The sequence below is a fragment of the Megascapheus bottae genome, chromosome 19 (assembly GCF_031878675.1).
Source record: "Megascapheus bottae isolate mThoBot1 chromosome 19, mThoBot2.hap1, whole genome shotgun sequence".
In the NCBI taxonomy this organism is placed as follows: domain Eukaryota; kingdom Metazoa; phylum Chordata; class Mammalia; order Rodentia; family Geomyidae; genus Megascapheus; species Megascapheus bottae.
Genome location: NC_143527.1, coordinates 9,929,383 through 9,949,730, shown reverse-complemented (window position 1 = coordinate 9,949,730; position 20,348 = coordinate 9,929,383). Strand labels below are relative to the sequence as shown.

The window sequence follows — 20,348 nt, the reverse complement described above, 5'->3', positions numbered from 1 at the left end:
AGCCTAATAACCCAATAGAACCAATGGGACACATATTTGACAGTGCACGGGGATAGGTGGTGATTTGTGTGATTTCAGTGTGCCTCTCACTCTCCTAAATTAGAGGACACAAAAATGATTACAACAATGTTCTGACTTAGGTTGTTTTTGGTTACTGGCAGAGATAACACATTGGGTTCTAATTATTTCTTTACACATCTGAGAAGTCCCAGGGGAGAACAAAGGAAGCAATTCTATTTCTACCAGAAAAAAAAAAGAGTGTATGTGCAGAGGGGGAGACAGAGGGGGCAGCAGGAGATGTCAAAGATTGCTTCACTGAGAACATGAAATACCCTGCCTGTCCTGGCTCTTCCTAGATGGAGCTCTGAGTGCTTTGGAACCAATGTGAGCCATTAACTATGGACAAAATATTGAATTCATAAGGTTGCCATGAGGATGGGACAAGATAACCTATTTATAAATAATAAACAGAGTATTATACTATTATTTCCACTATGAAGCAGCACTAACCAAGTTTGCTCCACAGGAGAAGGGATTACCTAAAACCAACTCATACCCCACCCCAAGGCCAATATTGTTCTAAGTCTCCACTCTGATGGCCCTCCCCCATATTGCTCATGGGGTGTCTCTAGGAAAAACAGAAAGTGCTCAGTCTGACTCAAGGCTCTAAAATCTCTTTACTGTATTGAAATAAATCAAGTAAGCATAGTAAAATCTGAAAACTTCTTTGTGAAATTCTGCTTCTAAGTCTTAAGAGGATTCTCTCCCTAAAAGGAGGAATCAGCAAAGCACTGTTCTAGTACTAGTATTAGTTCCATCTAGTACTGCCATAAAAATATACACATACAAAGAAGACAGTAATATACACTTACAAAATAAAGGGTTCCATCCAGTCAAAATTTCAAAGAATACAACATGGCAGATCTCAACAGTTAAAAGCTAAAACCTATGAAATTCAATGAAAAAAACCAACATTTGAATAGATATGTGCCTATGTTGGAGGTATTCAACAACTATCGGATTAAAGAGTCCATCTGTTTTTACCCTTATAATTGAAATACTAAGAATTTCCCCTTATTAATATGTATAAATCTTGCTTTAATCTGTTATATTATCAGCCATTTATAATTATCTAAAGTGGTTTTATTTAAATCTGATGACACATTAGAAAATAGAAAAATATGATCATCCCATTTTTTTTTTCTAGTCCTGGGCTTGAGCTCAGGGCCTGAGCACTGTCCTTGGACATTCTCAAGCCCAGAGCTCTACCACTTGAGTCTCAGTACTATTTTCAGCTTTTTCCTATGTATGTGGTATCAAGGAAATGAACCAGGGTCTTCGTGCATGCTAGTCAAGTACTTTACCACTAGGCCAAACTCCTGGCCCCTGATCATCCCGACTTTATTAAAAACAGTTCTAAAAATCTTAAGAAAAATGCTGCAATATTCCTAGATGAAAATATTTAGGAAAATTCATAGTATTATTTACTGTTTCCCTCCATATTGATCTCCAAGTAAAGAAAACCAACGGCTAATAGGCAGATATACAGATAGATACCAAAATAGGTCCATGCACAAATAGTCCAAAATGTTCCAGCTGAGGCCCCAATTTCATGTCTCTGTACAGGAGACATGAAGAATCAAACTTTTCTTCCATTGAAATCCATTATAAAAAAATAACCTGGTTGAATCATTTTACCCATTTAAATGTTAAATTACATACTTATTTCCATAGGGTTGCACTAGTTTACATTCCAATTTGACAGGTGTATGAGGTTTCTCTTTTTCAAAACCTTGTCAGCAGTTGTTTTTCTGATGACTGCCATTATGACTGGGATAAGACACAATCTGAGTATTGTTTTCACTTCCATTTCCTTCATGGATAAGGATGTCCTTTTTCATTCATTGATTACTTTTTTATTCTTCTAGGAACTGTCCATTTCATTTTCTGGCTTATTAACTGGATTATTTGTTTTTTAAATGTTTAATTTTTTAGCTCATTTTATATTCTGGATAGTAATCCATTATCTATTGAGTATAGCTGGTAAAGATTATCTCCCATTTCAAGGGTTGTCTTCACTCTAGTAATTGTTTCCTTTGAAGTATAAAAGCTTTTAATTTGATGCATTTGTATTTGTCTGTTCATGTTCTTTTTTCCCAGGTAATTGAAGTCTATTCAGAAAGTATTTGCCTATAGTTACATCTTCAAGTGTTTTCCCGATGTTTTTCTGTAGTATTTCGAAGTTTCTGATCTTACATTAAGATCTTTGATCCTTTTTGAATTGATTTTTGTACAAGGTTAGTGAAATGGGTCTAGTTTCAATCTTGTACATGTTGAAAACCAGCTTTCCAAGCACCATTTATTGAAGAGGCTCTTTTTTTCCATTATATATTTTTGGCATCTTGTCAAAAATCAAATGGTTTTAGCTGTGTAAGTCTATTTCTGACTTTTATATTCTTTTCCATTGGTTTTCATGTTTGTTTTCTTGTCAGCACAATGTCTTATAATTACGATTCTGTAGAACAATTTGAAGTCTGGTATTATAATACCTTGAACATCACTCTTTTTACATAGAATTAGTTATTTTAGCCAAACTCTTATCTTTCTTTCTAAATATAAGGAATTACTTCTTTAAAACATTTTATTGAATTATTATTTTTTATGTGATGGTGAGGAATTGAATCCAGGGCTTCATGCCTGCTAGACAAGCATTCTCCCACCAACCCACTCTCCAAGCAAAAAGTCCTATCTTAAGGGGAAAAAAAAGTATATTAGCAAATATTACTTGTAAAAGAAAGGGGTTCATTGTGACATGTAGTATGTCAGTCACCATCAATCTCATCCCCTCTAACAATCTCCTCACACTCCTCATTTCCAAAGTCATATCTAAATGGTAAGTGAGGTGGAGGCTTGGTAATGTAATTAGGATTAGATGAAGTAATGAGTGAAGACTTTGTGATGACATTACTGGCCTTATTAAAAGAGGAAGACAGGGCCAGGAGTTTGGCCTAGTGGTAGAGTGCTTGCCTAGCTAGACCCACATAAATAGAAAAAAAGCCAGAATTGGTGCTGTAACTCAAGAGGCAGAGCGCTAGCCTTGAGGAAAAATGCCCAAGGGCAGGCCCTGAGTTCAAGCCTAAGGACTGGCAAAAAAGAAAAAAAAAAAAAGAGGAAGACAAACAGGCACAGTTGCCAATGTCTCTATTTGATGCTTCTGCTACAGCAAGCACGCACCATGTTCACACAATGCTCCTAGATTACCAGATTTCTCCTTCATTATTCACATAAACATCTTGCCAGGGTGTGAACATGATCATGATCTCATGGGCTGAACACTTGTTCCCTGGCAGGAGGTATTTTGGGGGAAAGGTTGTGCAACTGTAGAAAGTAGGGCCTACTTGGACAAAATTTCTGAACCATACTTTTGAAGGCCATGCTTACCCCAGAAACGTTCTCACTATTTCTTGTTCGTCATTGCCTTCTCTTCCTGTTTCTGCTATCATGAGGTTCTTTCTACCTCACTGGAAGCCAAGAATCAGCCAAATCAAGCATTGTTGACCAAAATCTCTCAAACTGTGAGCCAAAATAAATCTTTCCTTATTTCAGTTTTTTCTTAGGTATCTTGGTCATTCATTGATATGCAAAAAATAATTAATGCATTTCTATTTTTATTAATTATTTATCTTAGGTGTTTTTTTTACTATGACAAGAGAAAATGGACTAAAATAGCCTTTCCCCCTGTCATGTCCCCAACAAATTCTCTTTTGTTTTCTAAATTTTGGTAAGGAACTATCATGAAAGCCAAGTCATTTCAACAATATACCAAGAAAACAGTTCTTTTTCTAGGTAAGGCTGGCTGCTGGTTTCTGGAAGGTTCTGGTCTACTCATTAGGTTACTTGGAGTCAAAGTTCATCTCCACCACCTATAATACATGTGACATTGCACACCAAAGACCTTGTGTAGCCTTATTTGTTCAACCATTAAAATAGGTAAATAATGATTATACTGAATATTGCGCTAAAATAGCTCATAATTCATGTCTGTCTTCAAAGTCTTTAATAAATGTCAGTATTTCTAAAACTTCTAATTACTGTTAACCATGAGTATTGATGTTGGCCTGCTAAAATTATTAAATATGGCACAATTAGATTTCTTTCTAATGTCCCATACTTGGGAATTTTATTGGCTATCTACACAACTTTAACAGTAATTTATAGGCATAGATCATGTCGTCACAGAGCCTAACACAAGTAAATCACTAAGCACTTATGAACAAATTAAAGATTATTTCCTGCATTTACCAGAAGATGACAAAGAGATGTAGACAGAGAACTGGGTAGATTCTCCCTAGGCATGCTTGCTAAATCCAGGCTGCCATGGATAATTTGGCATTCTAGGGTGGAAGTCAGAATACTGAGAGGCAACCTCTTCTAAAGGCCTTGTTTATTCTACCCCTAGAAATAAGAATCTAAGCTCTGTTATCAGAACTACAATCTGGGGGAAGATCTTCATCTGGGGGCCAGGAGTGCCTTGGCTTCCTCCTCTGAAACATCTGACCTCCATCCTCTCCCAGCTTTTTAATCCCAAAGGCTTCAAACTTTAGGATTTCACTATGAGGAAGAAATATGAACATCTGCAAAAATTCTGTAGGAGCCCACGAGTTAGGTTCCATCTTCCTCTGCTTTCTACTCCCACACTCTGAACATAAAGTCCTTGCCATCTTCAAGGTCAAGGTTAAACCCAGATTGATACACGTCTCTGATCCTATTTTTTTTTCCTGTCCTTCTCCTGGGTAAATTCTTCCGAATCCGGATGACATCAGGGACAAGTTTAGGTATACCTGGCTGGTTCCCCACGTGCCTGCCCGCCCCACCCCCCTTCCCCTTTCTGTTCAGCATTTCCTGCTTCCTTACTCTCCACCAACAGAGAAATTTAAATATTTAGATGCGGCAGTTAAGTTGCATTTAAAGAATTAACCCATTTTGCCCCTTGCTGGGCTACACCATAGGGTGCCAACTGGACATGAATTGCTTTCTTCTGGTGGGGTTCCAGACAGCTCCCAAGAAGGAAGGAGCACACATTCCTGGCACCAATTGGCTAATTCAATTTACTTCCACAGCATTAGGCTCTGTCAGAATATTCATGAGCAGGGAATGAGGACCCGAGGCGCAGGCAGGCGGCAGCCACTCGGGCTCAGGCGGGCGCGAGGGAGGGGAGCGGACCGCGCGCTGGGGGCACCGTGACGGCGACTACGACCAGGCGGCTCGGCTCACCCGCCGGCCGCGGCGCTGGGGGCCGCGGGAGGACGGAGCCGGGCACCGGTAGGGTTGGCGCTTCTGGCACTGTCCGCCAACTCCTGGCCACCGCGCGGAGACTTCGCCAACATCCGAAGGCGCCACAGCGGTGACACTTGGACCGAGGGGGGCAGGGGGGTGGGGGGCGGGGGCAGCGCCGGAGCGGGGCGAAGGGACGCCGCGGGCCCTGGTGCCCGGTGGGCAGGGAAGCTATGTGAGCAGGACGCGGGTCCCGAGCAAGTGTCGCCGTCTCCAAGAGCCGCCGCCGGAGCCAGGTAAAGTGCACGGCTCCAGGGGAGCCCCGCGCGCTGGTCCCGGGCTCGGGGAGACGAGGGGCATGGAGGGGCGCCCCGGAGCCCGCGCTCGGGAAGAGCCGCGCTGGCCGGCCCCGGCCAAGGCCCGCCGGAGTTCCACTTCCCCGACTTTGCGGGGCCCGGCGCCGCGGCTCGTGGGGAGCGGGGCAGCCGTAGCGCAGCCGGGCCGGGGAGGACGCCGCGCGAGCGGGGTGACTGGGGGCCCCAGGCTTCGCCTCCGGACCGCCACGGGGGACGGGGGCTGCGATCCCCGCCCCGGCGCCGGGTTCGCTCCGGGAGGGAGAGCGAGGCTTTGGAGAGGCGCCGCGCACTGGTCCCGAGTCCTCGCCCGCCGCGCCCCCGCCGAGAGCAGCCGAGCAGAGGGGGTCGAGGGCGGCGCTCGCCGGCGTCCCGACCACCTGCCGGACATCACTAACTCCCCGGATTTCCTGTCCCTGGGCCTTGACACTCCCTGGGAGGTGTGGGCTTTGCTGGGGGAGGTGGTGGGGTTTGCAGAGAAGTGAGGGAATGCGGGGGTGGAGGGGGACGCGGATGGGGCCAAAGTTTCAGATCTGCCATGGAAAGGCTCCTGCCCGGTCCCAACCCGCCCTGAGCGATGCGAGAGCGGGCGGGGTGAACTTAGGCGGAAGCGGGAGCGTTTGCTGTGCGTCAGTACCAGGGATGTGGGCGGGGGTTCAGAACCGAGGGCGCCACTGAGCACCGCACCGGGGCCACTCCGGAGCCACGGATTCCTTCCTTTACTGCCCAGCTCAAGCAGGGAAGGGAGACTGGCAACTTTGGTTAACAGACAACTAGGGAGCTATCAATAGGGAGATTAAAAGTTTGCTGTGGCATTGCCAGTATGATGAATGCTGCTGTGGACCCACTGTTTATTGCCTGGAAGGTGATTCTGGGGATAATGTCTCAGACGTCTACTCCCCTCACACTGAGGAATGGAATCTATCTACCTAAACTAAAAATCACAGCACAACCGAAAGTCGCAGCTAGAATGTGTGTGCACCCATGTTTAGAGATGGACACCGTGGTCCTACCCATCGCCTCCTGCAGCTCCTCCTCTTCATGGAGGACCCCGTATTTGACCCCAGCACTGCCTCTCCTCTCAGTTGGTACGACCTTTGCAGTCCCACTGGTCATGTCCCCTGGCAAGGCTGATTTCCCTTGCCAGCACTGTAGGAAGCCACAAGGGCACCTGCGGTTGCCTCTTGGCTTGGCCCCTGGTCAGATCCCCTCCAGGACACAGGCTTAGCCAGCTGATAAAGCAGAAAACAGGGCAGAAACAGCTGTGGGAGAACAGCTTGGCAGAGTTAAGCTGAGTGCAGGAGAGGAGAGGTCAAGCCTCCGCCCTGGCCACATCCCTTCCTGCCAGGATGGGGGGGGGGGAGGAGAAAGAAGAAGAAATGAAGAGCAAGTAGGAAGTATTAGGAATTGGAACCAAGCTCTTAAGAGTCTGCTTAGGCTGAAGTCACTGACTTTGGTGTGACCTTTCTTTTCAGTGCTTCTGGTTTTCCTTATTTTTCCAATGCACAAGGAGCATGCTTCTCTAATAAGATGGTTGTCGTGAGATGATCTAATTTTGAAGCCAAAAAAGAAAAGGCTGTGATCACTCTGGGAAAGAAAAGCCTATAAAGTACACGAGTTAATGTTTGGTGAGAAGTTTGCTACGCTGCAGGTTAAGGAGATACAATTTTAGCATGTGTGCCATGTGGCAGTGTAAAATTAAAATGGGAAAGGAAAGTACAGACATAAAAATGACTTAGCATTCTTGACATCCTTGTGCATACTTGGAGAAAAATTATCTTTCATTTGGAGAAGAGTTGCCCAGGAATTTAATCAGTGTTTATACTACTGAAACGCCCCCTTTCTACCTTTTCTCCTCAATAAAATTGGATGACCCAGTTCTCACCAGAAATGTGACTGCAGTAAGCACTGAGTGGGGGTGAGAGGGGAGACTAAAGGTCTGCAGGGGGAATCCATCCTCACATAGAGTTCAGATGGGAAATAAGGCACCATTATCTTTTGGAAAGATCACTTCTGTAGCTCAGATTTGGGAAGCAAACTCCACCAGATGGCCTCAAGAGTTAACCAAGGTGCTTTCACCAGTCCACTCCAAGAAGACAATGCCTTCCCTTGACCTTTGCAATGATGGTGATTTGTGCTCACCGTTGAAGTGTCTTAGCTTGCCACCTCAGACTCAGTGCTATATAGTTGTCCATATTCCTCAAGTTCTCAAGTTGCCCAGACTGCAGCTGTTGGCAAGTTCAAGTAAAGAGTTGGAAGTCATCAAGAGAGCCACTGAAAAGTAGGGATGTTTTTCTCTGGTGAAGAAGTTATTGAATGCCTTTTTAGCAGTTTGAAAAAGCCAAAGGATTTCCTTGACTTCCTTCTACCCATAAACCAACAACTGCACTTCTTTTTTTATTTCTTTCCCACATAGTAGTGAACACTGTTAGCTTAAGCACTTTTTTTTTCTTACAATTTTGGACTTAAAATGGGGGTTTGCCTGGTGGCAGTCTATGGAAAGAGGAAAAAATGTAAAGAGATACGGAAGGAAGAGCTGTAGTGGCTAGAACATAAATCAGCCAGAATATATGGGGGGGTGATGAGAATAGGTCTTTTCACCCTAAAAAAATGTCTACTTTGGAAGAAAAAGAAGTCTGATTATTGGCATCCCGGGCTGAAACCAAGGCAGCTGATGCCGAGAGGAGCCAAAGGGCAGTTCTTCTTAGTTTAGAAACAGCAAGACAGCCTCTGCCAAAGATTGCTGTAAACACGGAATAAAGATTTCATTGTGGGCTTGTGTGACTAGAATAATTAGACAGTTAATTGTTCATTCTGATCGGGTGGTGCTGTAATCAGTACAGCCAAGCAGTGAAAATAGGAGAAGGGAGAAACAGGGAAGTACCATTTATCACTTTTATATCACTTGTTTTACTTGGGTGATACTTTGGAATATAGCAGTTCTTAAGGAAAAAAATAAATATATATGCATATTCCATTTGAGCTACCCCACTGACATTCTTCCTTGTTGTACCCCAGATTTAGGCCAAATTCCCCCTCTTCTAAAATCAGCATATGAAACTGCAATAAGAATGGATGTGTTTGATAATTCCAGGAGTAATCTATAGATATTAGATGTAAGCCTCAGTTGTCAACTCAAGTCAAAACACACAGAAATAATGCCAGATTTCTGTGCTTCCCCAACACTTTATTCTCAGACATTTAAAGTTTAAGAAGTAAATATCTATTCTTTACATTTGCTGTTGTGAAACTGCCCACAATGATTAATCCTTCACATTTAATAGAAGAAATAGCCTACTCTGTGCTTTCATACTAACAGAGTGGCCCAAGAAAATGTATTTTAAGTGATAAAGGTGATTTTAAGTGACTAGGAATCTACAGTTATTATAGGCAGTGGAGTGTGACTTTTCGTTATTTACTAAAAGATGGCATTGTGATCAGTTTTTTCTGAAATGAATTCTGCAAATGAAGACACAGTGTCTGCAGAGGGGCAAATGAAGAACCATGTATTCATAAGGTTCGAACCCTCCCTGAATCCAGATATTGACATAGAATAAGAGTCAAAATTCTTATTTGAATTTAGAAAAGGACATATTTAAGTATCAGTACTAAGTGTAACTGTTCTGGGAATTTAAAAAAAAGCACTGTTATAAAGCAAGTGTAATAAATTATTATAAGGTCATACAGCCCCATAAAGAGAAATGCTTAGTTTCACAAAGATATTAATCTTGTCTCTTTGTTTAAGAAGTCCAGCAGTCTCTTCACTAACCTTTAGTTTCTTTTATCCATTATGAGTTTAAAGGCATTGCAAAAGCGGAATACTTGCTGAAGTGTTACAAACACAGGTGATACAAAATTCTGCAAGTATCTAGCTCTCTGAAGAGAGAATTCTATTCTACAACATACACCATCAACAGCAATTAAAAATAAAAAATCATATTGCCCCATTAAGTTATGGCATTGACTCCATTTTTAAGAGAAGCTTAGTCTTTTCTTATTTAATTGCTACTCATGGTTTGCCAACCTGGACTTTCCAGTTAATAATGTTCCTAATTGCATATAGACTGACTTAATTTTAGAACCTCAAGAACATTTTAAAGCATGCAAAACATAAATGGTCCAAATTTCGTCAAGGTGTAAGGAATACTTTCAAGTTTAAAGGATCATAAATAAGAGAACATCTGCTGTGGGATTATATCATTATACAAAAGAGAAGTAAGGCAATTATAACTATGACATGATATCTACCAGAGATGAATACATTCTTAATATGTAGTACTATTTCACTTCTCTTTCCAAAGGAGTAGACGCTGGTTACAGAGAACACCAAACAAAAACAGAAATGTCAAAAACATACGCAGCATTCCTAAAGTGACAGTGCTTTTTGCTGCTGTTGGGAGGGTCTGACAACTTAATTTAAAGTTATTTTAACTGATGTTATTAACCCCTAAGAGTAAAGAGGCATCTCACAGAAGACAGATACTTCCTTATAATTCCTAGCCATTTGTTTATAGCTCCTAGCCAGGATTTTACTTATAGTCAGCTCTCAATATGAAAAAATGAGGTTTAATTTTTAAATGTTTTAAAATTTGAAAATAAATCACATTAAAGGCATAGACATATTGTTATAAGAAACATACTCATAAGGGTAAATGGCTGACTGTAGCAGAACAAATGACACACCCGTCATCCTACAGTGACTACTTCTCTTGTGATAAGAGCAGCTATAATTTATTCCAAATTTTTAAATGCAAAAGACCATTATTAACTTTCATCTTCATTTTGGAATATGTTAATATTGAGGATTTTAATATCTTAAACTACATCTCTCTACCCTACCTCCAAAATCTAACTCTAGACACCAATGACTTATTTTTTTATCCCCACACATTAGACTATCTTAAATTTCTTTTAGGTTTCTGCATGTAAGTGACATCATGTAACATTATTCCTTATTTCAACTTACTACACTTAGCATAATATTCTGGGTCCATCTATACTGAAATAAATAACACAATCTTCTTTTTCACAACTGAGTAGTATTTCTTTGGATGTATCTCCCACAGTTTATCTATTTGTCTGCTGATGAACACTGAGATTGTTTTTGTTTCCTTGAGTGTTGCAATAAACATGAATGTGCAGATACATTCATGGATTGTCTATTTAATTTTCTTTTGGCATCTGATGAAAAGGAAGATTGAAATATGGAAATCCTATTTAACTTCCTTAGGAAGCTCCATACTGGGATCCATAATGGCAACAGCATTCTATGTTCCCACCAACTGTTCACACAGGTCTCCTTTCTCGTACCCTCACCAACATTTACCATCTTTGTCTTTTCCATGAAAGCTATTTTAACAGGTGTGAAGTGATATAATGATTGTAATTTACATTTTCCTGATGATTCATTATATTGAGCACCTGTTCATATAGCTGTTGACGATCATCTTTGGAGAACTGTCATTTGAGGCCATTTCCCATTTTTTAAAACTGGGTTATGTTTTCTTGTTATTAAAGTTGTATATATCCTTTATAGATCTTGAATATTAACCCTCTATCTGATACACGGTGTACCAATTATTTTTACCTTTTCATTTTGTTGTATGCTTTGTTTACTGTAGCAAAACTTTTCACTTTAAGGAAAATGAAATTGCATCAATCAAAAATGCAAGTTACGAGCCGGGAGTTTGGCGTAGTGGTACAGTGTTTGCCTAGCATGCACAAAGACCTGGGTTCGATTCCTTGGTACCACATACATAGAAAAAAAGCTGGAAGTGGTGCTGTGGCTCAAGTGGTAGAGCTCTAGCCTTGAGAAATGTCCAAGGACAGTGCTCCTACCCTAAGTTCAAGCCCCACAATTGGCCAAAAAAAAAAATGCAAGTTATATGAATAGATTACATTTAAAATAAAATTCTTGAATGGACTTTATATGATTTATTATTTTAATTAATTTATTTTTTGCCAGTCATGGGGCTTGAACTCAGGGCCTGAGCACTGTCTTTGGACTTTTCTCAAGCCTAGAGCTCTACCACTTGAGCCACAGCACCATTTCCAGCTTTTTTCTATGTATGCGGTACTGAGGAATCGACACTGGGTCTTCGTCCATGCTAGGCAAGCACTCTACCACTATGCTAAACTCCCAGCCCTTCATTGATTTTTTTCACTGGCAATCTATGCCTATTGCCATCATCAGTTATTATAGTTTGATGTAGACACAAAGGAGGTGAGAGTAGAACAATCTCAAGTGAAATAACTTCTTAATTTCCATTTCACCTAACTATTAAACACATATGTAAGTTTTTTAAGATGCATACTTTTTTTATTATGAAGGTGATGTTGTCACCCAGTGTGTTTTTCTGGTTGTTGCTATTGTTCTTTTTTTTTCATAATTTTTTATTGTAATTAATAGAAGAGTTACATTCACCAGATAGAAGGTGCATTACTTCATACACATTGATATCCTTTCTCTTATCTTGGTCCCTATTTCCCTCTCCCAACCCCTACCCCTTATCTTGTTTTCCTCCCTTCCCTATCTGATTTCAAATAACCAAATACGCATATATACAATATATCAGATAACAAGGTGAAAGACTGTAACAATAAGAGATAACCAAGGGACAGCAAAAGAAATGAGAGATAACATAGTACATCAAGGACAACAGTCACTCGTTATATGGCTTTTGTTTCTATATCCTGGAGGTCCTTTCATTTAGCGTCATCCTATATGGCCTTATGTATCTATTGTAAATCTCTGCTAGAGAAGCCCAAGGTTTCTACTGATTATGGCAAATGAGGGAAGCCATGGATCCTGTTTGATCACAGTGTATATTTTTTTTTTGATGAGTTGCTGAAGACAGTTGGCCAGTATTTTGTTGAGAAGTTTTGCATCAATATTCATCAAAGAAATGGGTCTATAGTTCTCTTTCTTTGATGAATCTCTGTCTGGTTCTGTTTTGTTGTTTTTTTTTTAATTCCAGTCCTGTGGCTTGAACTCAGAGGCTGGACACTGTTTCTGAGCTTGAGCTTTTCTTGCTTAAGACTAGAGATCTACCAGTTAAGCCAGAGCTCCACTTCCAGATTTTTGGTGGTTAACTGGAAATCAGAGTCTAATGGACTTTCATGCTTGTGCTAGTTTTGAACTGTAATGCTCAGAGCTCAGACTCTCAAGCACATAGGTGTGGTTACAAGCTTGAGCCACTAGTGCCTGGTGATACCCAGCCGATTTACAAGTTCGTTAGACACACAGATCTACCATTAGTGAATCTTCATCAGACCAATTAATACTAAATCATAGCATGTTCTCTGCTGTATCAACTAATAAAAGGCTAGTTAATAAAACAATTATTTCATTCCATGGTAATGGAACCATGTGGTAGTTATATTAGATTGTTTGACATGTGGCCAAATGGTCAAGATAAACCACCCAACTGCAACCATGTTTTCAACATCTGCCAGTGGGACAGATATTTATCACCTAGCATATCACAGTGACGTTACTTGCCTAATGTACTTATCCTTCTCTGCTTCTGTACCTGATTTATAATGAAAACAGCTATGAAAAACATATGCTCATTAAGAACTAGAATCCATTGGTAAATCATCAGCCATTTGTTTTTTTAGGTTTGATCTAAGTTGGATGAACAAGGTGTTCTTAGTGTTTTCCCAGAGAAGAGTATGTAATATGTTGGCATAATTGGAAGCTAGTAGGCAGGAGAAAACCAGGGTAAAATTAGCATGAAGATTCAATTACCCTTTGTTCCCTGAAAGAGTTGTTTACTAGGATTAGAGTTAAGGTTTTGGTCAGAGCAGCACAGAAAAAAATGTGAGGTAGCTTTGGCTTTCTTGCTTTCTGTGTAACAACATTGGATGAATAAATTCTGACTCTACTTTCTATCACTAATTTAAAATATGACATATTACACAGCAATTTATATAAATTACTGGATAGATACTTTTAAGTGTGTACCTGAGCATATGTACTTTAGATAATTTTTTAAATACACATTTAAAAGCTATTAACACAAAATACTTCATTGATAAGTGACTTCATCTAGGTTTGTAACAATTATCAACTATATGTATTTTCATTTGGAAGGTTATTCATACTCTGTTAAGACTAACAAAGCAGATTGGAAATAAACACATATTACTCTGTGCATCACAGAAGACGTTTTCTCTTGCATAGATGAATAGTTTTCCTCTGAATACCTTTGGGTTTATCCCTGGCACTACAAACAAAAATAAAAATAGAAAAAGAAAAAAGTTTCTTCTGCAGAGCTGTGTATTGGGCAGTATCACCCCGTATTCCTGTGAGAAACCTGCAGCCTTCTCTATGCCTACCCTACATACAGACCCTGACATTCTTTTATATCTTAGTCTGTCTGTCTGGTATAATGGGACATAGACTGGGCGACGAATAACAGATATTTATTTCTGAGGACCTGGATACTAGAAGTATATGTCAGGGGGCCAGCATGTCAGGTTCCCTCATCTGATTTCACACTGCCACCTTCTCAGGTCTTTTATAAAGCCATTAATTGCATTAGATAAGTTTCCACCCAGTTGGTATAATTATCTTCCTTAGATTCCTCTTTCTAATACCATTGGTGTTAGGATTTCAGCTTATGGACCTGGGAGTCAGAAACATTCATAGTCTATTGTAGCTTTCTGCATTTCCTAATACAAGTAAGAATACAATTTCTAGTATCTCTGTTATAATTGTTTTGGATTTGAATCCTATTCCTCTGATATAGGGGCATCAGAGTCCTCAACTGGAGTACATATTTGCAAAGGAATTATCATTGCATCATTGAAAGTAAGTGCCATATTTGAGAGACTGTTTCATGCAAGCTTTTGGGAGATATTAAATAAGAATCTAAATCTATGCATAGTCTATGTACAAACTGCTAATAATTCCCAAGGACATCTATCTTATAAAGATTAATAGCATTCTGTCCTATTATTAGTATCAAATATTAAAGCAAATAATATCTAGCTACTGAAGTATATCTCTATCGACATTATAATTTTAAAGGTTTATAGTTATAGCTACCTTTACCCACAGCTCACAGGCCTTATCTCCATAATATTGGGAACATTTATTTCAGGCAAAATTTGCAACATTCATATTTGGAAATAAAATCCTTGAGTAGTCATTAAAAAATTAACCCATTTGGCAGTTTAGCATCTTAGTGGAACAGTTCTGACAGCTCAGATGCCATAATGCAGTTTATGGGACTGGCTAACATTTGAAAATCATATTGGCTTTTGATATGGAAGTACTATACATTTCTTAAGAAACCTCTATATAAGCTTATTAAAGTACACATTTTCAGTTTAATGATGGGCTGTTTTCCAAGTCGTAATATAGTTTTCAAAGTTATCCTAGCCACATAGATAATTTGAAAATAAAGATTATATAAAGCCTTGAGGAACAATGATTAAGTCAACAGGCCTTTATTAAGATAGGATCTTTCCTTTCTAACTTCATTTCCTTTGGAGCTCAAAGATCAGGAGATTGCTTTGATTATATTTAAATGTCAACAAAGACTATAACACAGTTGAAAAATTTTAACTCAGACTTCCCTCCAAAAGCCAATTAATTAGTCTACCAGAATCTAAGTTCCAAGAGGGGTTTCAAGTTCTTTATATTATCCGAGACCAAAGTCACGCTTAGCACAGACCAGACTTTTTTTTCAGTGCTAGGGATCAAACTCAGAACCTTGTGCATACTAGGCAAGTGTTCTACAACTGAGCTACATTCTCAATACCCATGCTTTTTTAATTGTAATTAATACAGGAGTTACAGTTATATTCACCAGATGGAAGGAGCATTACTTCACACACATTAATACCCCTTCTCGTGTTTTTTTAAGACAGGGTTTCCCTGTGTATCTGAGGCTGGCCTCATATTTGCAATCCCCTTACCCCAGCTTCCTGTATGCTCTGATTACAGATGTGTACACCCATGCCTGGCAGCAATTACTGCTTCAATAAATCAGTGATTTAATAAATCATAGTTTGGATGCCCTGTTGTAGGCTTCTGTCTCTACTGCCATGGACTATATTTTGCATGAATTCGTGGTAAGAATGTATGACACATTATAGTACTCCAATCACATCTACATATTCAGTCAAAACTACCTGAACAGCCAACAGGTGAAGTCATCGGATCTCAAGACAAAATTTTTTATTTCATTTATTTTTATTGCAAAGGTGATATACAGAGGAGTTACAGTTAATAGGTCTCTATGAGTATATTTCTTTTTGAACAATATCACATCTTCTTTAATCCCAGTTTTATCACTGAAAACTCCTCTCCCCCAAGTTAAATATAGTTCACACTATATAGTGTCTAGTGAGTATCACTGCTGTATTAGTTCACCCTTTCCAGATTTAGTTGTCAGTTCTGGGGCTTGAACTTAGGGCCTGGGCACTGTCCTTGAGTTTTCTCAAGGCTAATGCTCTACCACCACTTGAACCACAGCACTACTTCTGGCTTTTTCTGTGGTACCAAGGAATTGAACCCAGGGCTTTGTGCATGCTAGGCAAGCATTCTACCACTAGGCCAAACTCCCGGCCCCATAAAATTTTTAAATTTAGTTTGTCAATGTAACTTATGGAAGGAATGCAGTTCCATAAATAAGATAATGAGTATATTTCTTGTCAAACATGGTTGCCCCTCCCTCATTTTTCTCCCACTTTCTCTTCCCCCAGACTCTCGACCCACCCCCAAATTGTAAAGTTCATTTTAAACATATTGTCTTGTGAATATTGCTGTTGCATTGGTTGCCCTTTGCCCTTTGGATCATAATAGGTCAATAGCTATGTGATCATATAACTTGACTATAAGTGAAATGAATTCCAAGAAATGGAAACAAGAGGTTTTTCTTTGTTGTTGTTTTTAATGTACTGTGTGAAGTTACTTCATTTTTCTCTCACATTTTTATTCCTGTGGTTTATCTCATTGTCACTGTATTTGATTCTGATACCCCCGTGTCTTGGATATATGTTTATCTGAATTGGGGAATGGAAGAGGAACAGCAAAATGGTGAAACAGGTGTAAATTTTTGTTAAGACAAAATTTACATAATGTGGATAAGGACGCCACAGACAACTCCACTGGAACAAGGCAGAGCTGACACTCTGCTACATGGCCTACTCTTCCCATACTGCTAGGGATAAGTGATCTTATTCTCTCTGCCTCAAGGAAGACATACCTGAGATATTCTAATCCACTCATCCCACTCTACCTGAGTAGAGTATCTGAAGTGGTTCTTGGCCTAGGAAGGATTGCACTCATGCTTTTCAGATGAGAAGTAGCTAAAGCTCTACCAAGTGGCAGAACTGACATACAAAACGCTGAAGAGGGCCCCCAACAGGCTACTTTTACATATGGGAATATCTTCATATAATAAAGAAAATTAATTTATTCTATACTGGCCTTGAAGGTCTGAACCAGGGTCACCAAGTAGAAACTACAGAGAAGCAAATTTTATCCCAGCATAATGATGAGTTTCCTAATGATGAATTATCCTTCCCGGGAATGTTCTTCCCAGGAGAGACAAGAGTTAGCAGCCAGCAAGAGAGAACATGTAGATGACTGGCCTGTGCAAGACTGATCACAGCATGAGACAGGACCATATGTGAGAGCTTCTCCAAGGTGATGTCTTGGTTCTCAAAGGATGTGAACTTTTGCTTAAAGTCTATTCTTTGTAATTTTATTAAGACCAACACATCATCATCTCCAACCCAATACTCAGACTAGATAAGAGAAAATAAGCAAGGAAAGGAATTACCATGTGCCACATGAGTAAGAGTGCTCCTTCTGTGAAAAGTACTCTGACCATGATCCTTCCATTCTTTGTCACTCCATGAAGTAGGAATAGGTATGAGCTTAAGCAACTGAGTGGCAGAGTATTAACTAACTGTCCAAGAGCACACAGCTATTCATTCTAGATTTACTGTTTAACTTAGGTCTTTCCAAAGCTACAATGTCTGTTTTTAACCACTGCAACATATCACTTCAATCATTCAGTAGTGATGCATGATTTTGGTTGAAATGTTGGCAGTTTCCAGTCGGAGACATATGGCTATTTATGCAAATGCCCAAAACATCTTTCAAAGACTGAAATACATCATTTAAAAATGATGTATTGCTTCTTTCTATTAGCTGTGATGTTGCTCCCTTCAAACAGTTCAAACTATTAAGAGCTGATTTTAAATAAATGAGCAGAGTGGGACTTTTAAATGCTTATTTAAAACTCTGTAAAGGAAAGGTTGACAATTACATTTCAGATAATGTTCTGGAAATTATAGAATTGGAACCCAGGCCGCCACACTGAAAAGTATTAAGGTGAAATAAGATTGATAACTTCCATTATCACAAATTCAGGAAATCCTACTAGTCACATTTTGTTTCCTATTTTTTAAGATAATTGTGTCATTAGATATTGTTCTATTCTGATTATGGCTCTCTTGGGTTATCTTGTATTTTATGATTATCTTGTTCAATATTTTATCAAACCAAACTGATTTTTAAAATTATGACCCATCTTTTCAGTGCCTCAAAGACACTGAATTAAATGCTTTAAACCATTCTGTCAGCCAGCACAAGTTTCAGCCTAATTTATCATTCTGATTTGAGGTTAACTTCTGCTTTGCAAATGAAATGTGGTGACCTATTCAACTGTGCTGCTTCATGCTCACCATTTCAGACAATCATCAAAAGAGTTAAAACACAGTTCAGCATTTGCTTTCTAAAGTTATTGCTATCCTGGTGCTGACATGCACTTAAACCTTTATAGACGCCCATAATACTGTGTTGATCATTCTTGCAATGCATGAAGGCAGCTGTAGAAGAGCGCCCTAGCACTTATCATAGGACTGAAAATGGCATTTACACAGCTTGCTGTGGGGCAGTAATTTTGCACAAAGTCGGGAGCTTTTTCACTGGGCCCTGTGGCTTGCAGAACTACATCAAAGTCCATTTCTTTATCTGCCAGTGACCAGGGTGATCTGCTGTTAACGATATACTTCTGTGCTGGATGTTCACAGCCTGCAGCGACCCACCCCAATACATATCTGAAATGACTGCCTCACTGAGCCTCTTACCATAACACTTGCTCATCAGGGTACCATTTCACCAAGTCAAATGTGGCTTGAAGAACATTTATGTGACTTTGTGAAGAGGAATGGAGATTAGCACACTGATGTTTTATGCACAGATCTCCCTCTGGGTTTTTACATTATTTCATAGAGGAAAGCTTTATAAGAAGATTGTTCTCAATATATTTCTTGATGGTAGATATTATAAATCGAGAACCTAGTCGGCTTCTCAGTGGCTCATGGGAAACATCTCTATAGCTCCTAGAAGTATAAAGCATGGAAAGTGAAGCCAGAAAGGTATCACTCATAAGCTACCCTGATTGGAGGCTCTGATAGGCTGTTCAGGGAATTAGGGAGAACAGACTGGGATTAATGTGAGAAGAAAAAAAAATAGATGCTACCCTATTCACCAAACAAGATCACTGAAATCCCTACAGAGTAAAAGAATATACAGATAAGTGCTACTACTATATCCTAGTCCTGAGCTCAGAAAATTCCCCCAAATCAGGGTGTCAGAGACACTGTGGCAGTTATTTCTATCTTCATGTACAATTTTGAGACATGTACTGACCTTAAATAATGGCACCCTTGGAAATCACTGGTTAAGGTATGTGAATATCTACAATTAGAGTAAGTAATACTAAAAAAGAAAAACAATTACCACTAAATAATGGCTATGTTCATCACAAGGGAAGAGAAGAAATGTTACAAGTTAGTATCATTAAAACAGGCACCTTTGAAGGTAAAGAGTTCTCTTCCCTTCCCCAGTCTTTTTCCACCATTGAAATCCTATGGAAAGAATCAAAGGTAACTCACAGCTTTGTAATGAAAAGAAATCTTTGACACATGTGGTTTCTGCTTAAAAAAATATTTTTAAGCCAAACCGAAAGCACTGAAAATAAGAAATTGCATGGAAAAGTCACAATCATACTGAACAATAAACAATTTATGGAAAAAGGCAGAAATGTATTTTTTAAAAATTGAAAAGCATAACTTCTGACAAGCATTCTTTATTTATGAGTAGAAATTTTCAAGGAAGACAAAAATACTAAAATAAAATGCAAGTTTGACACATGTCTCTCTTTGAGGTTTGAAAAAAGAAAATCTAGGTAGCTATGAAGTTAATTGCATAGTTTAATTCAATAATCATTATCTACCCTAATTGAAAGAACAAATGAGTTCAAGATAATATGATATAGTACACAATTCTAAAAGATTTAATAGACTAGGGAAGGGTTTTAGGTAAACTGAGTGTAAGTAAGCCTGGGCTCTAACAATTCATTTTTCCCAAAGATAAGATTCTATAAGTCAAGTCCATGCACCCCAGCTTGGAAAGTGCTCTTGTTGCCCGTTGACCTGCCCCTTCTAATTGCAGCTCCTCCCCATGGTCCATTTGGGCAGTGTGGGTGGAGCTCATTAGACCAGCACTGGGTTTTATCTTTTGTCAAATGTATCAGGTACAGGATAATTTCATCCTTCAATTTTATGTTGCTCTTGCTTTCAGTCTTTTTGTGCATTTATGATCTTAGAACAATGTAGGTCTGAGAGCAAGTATGGGAAGATTGCAGGATTAGTCATGCAAGTTCTACTTGCTTGGTCACATAATCTATGTCT

At 39.5% G+C, this 20,348-nt stretch overlaps 1 protein-coding gene and 1 long non-coding RNA gene across 3 annotated transcripts in view; one reads left to right on the top strand and one right to left on the bottom strand.

Moving 5' to 3' along the window:
• Positions 1-20,348, bottom strand: part of LOC150049619 (uncharacterized) — a 286,277-nt gene that overhangs the window by 133,193 nt on the left and 132,736 nt on the right. The window lies entirely within an intron of this gene.
• The window catches only part of Cdh20 (cadherin 20), a 177,550-nt gene continuing 162,472 nt past the window's right edge, over positions 5,271-20,348 (top strand). Inside the window, exon 1 of the mRNA XM_090353012.1 lies at positions 5,271-5,570. The gene's annotated coding sequence lies outside the window, so the exon portion shown is untranslated. The remainder of the gene's footprint in view (positions 5,571-20,348) is intronic.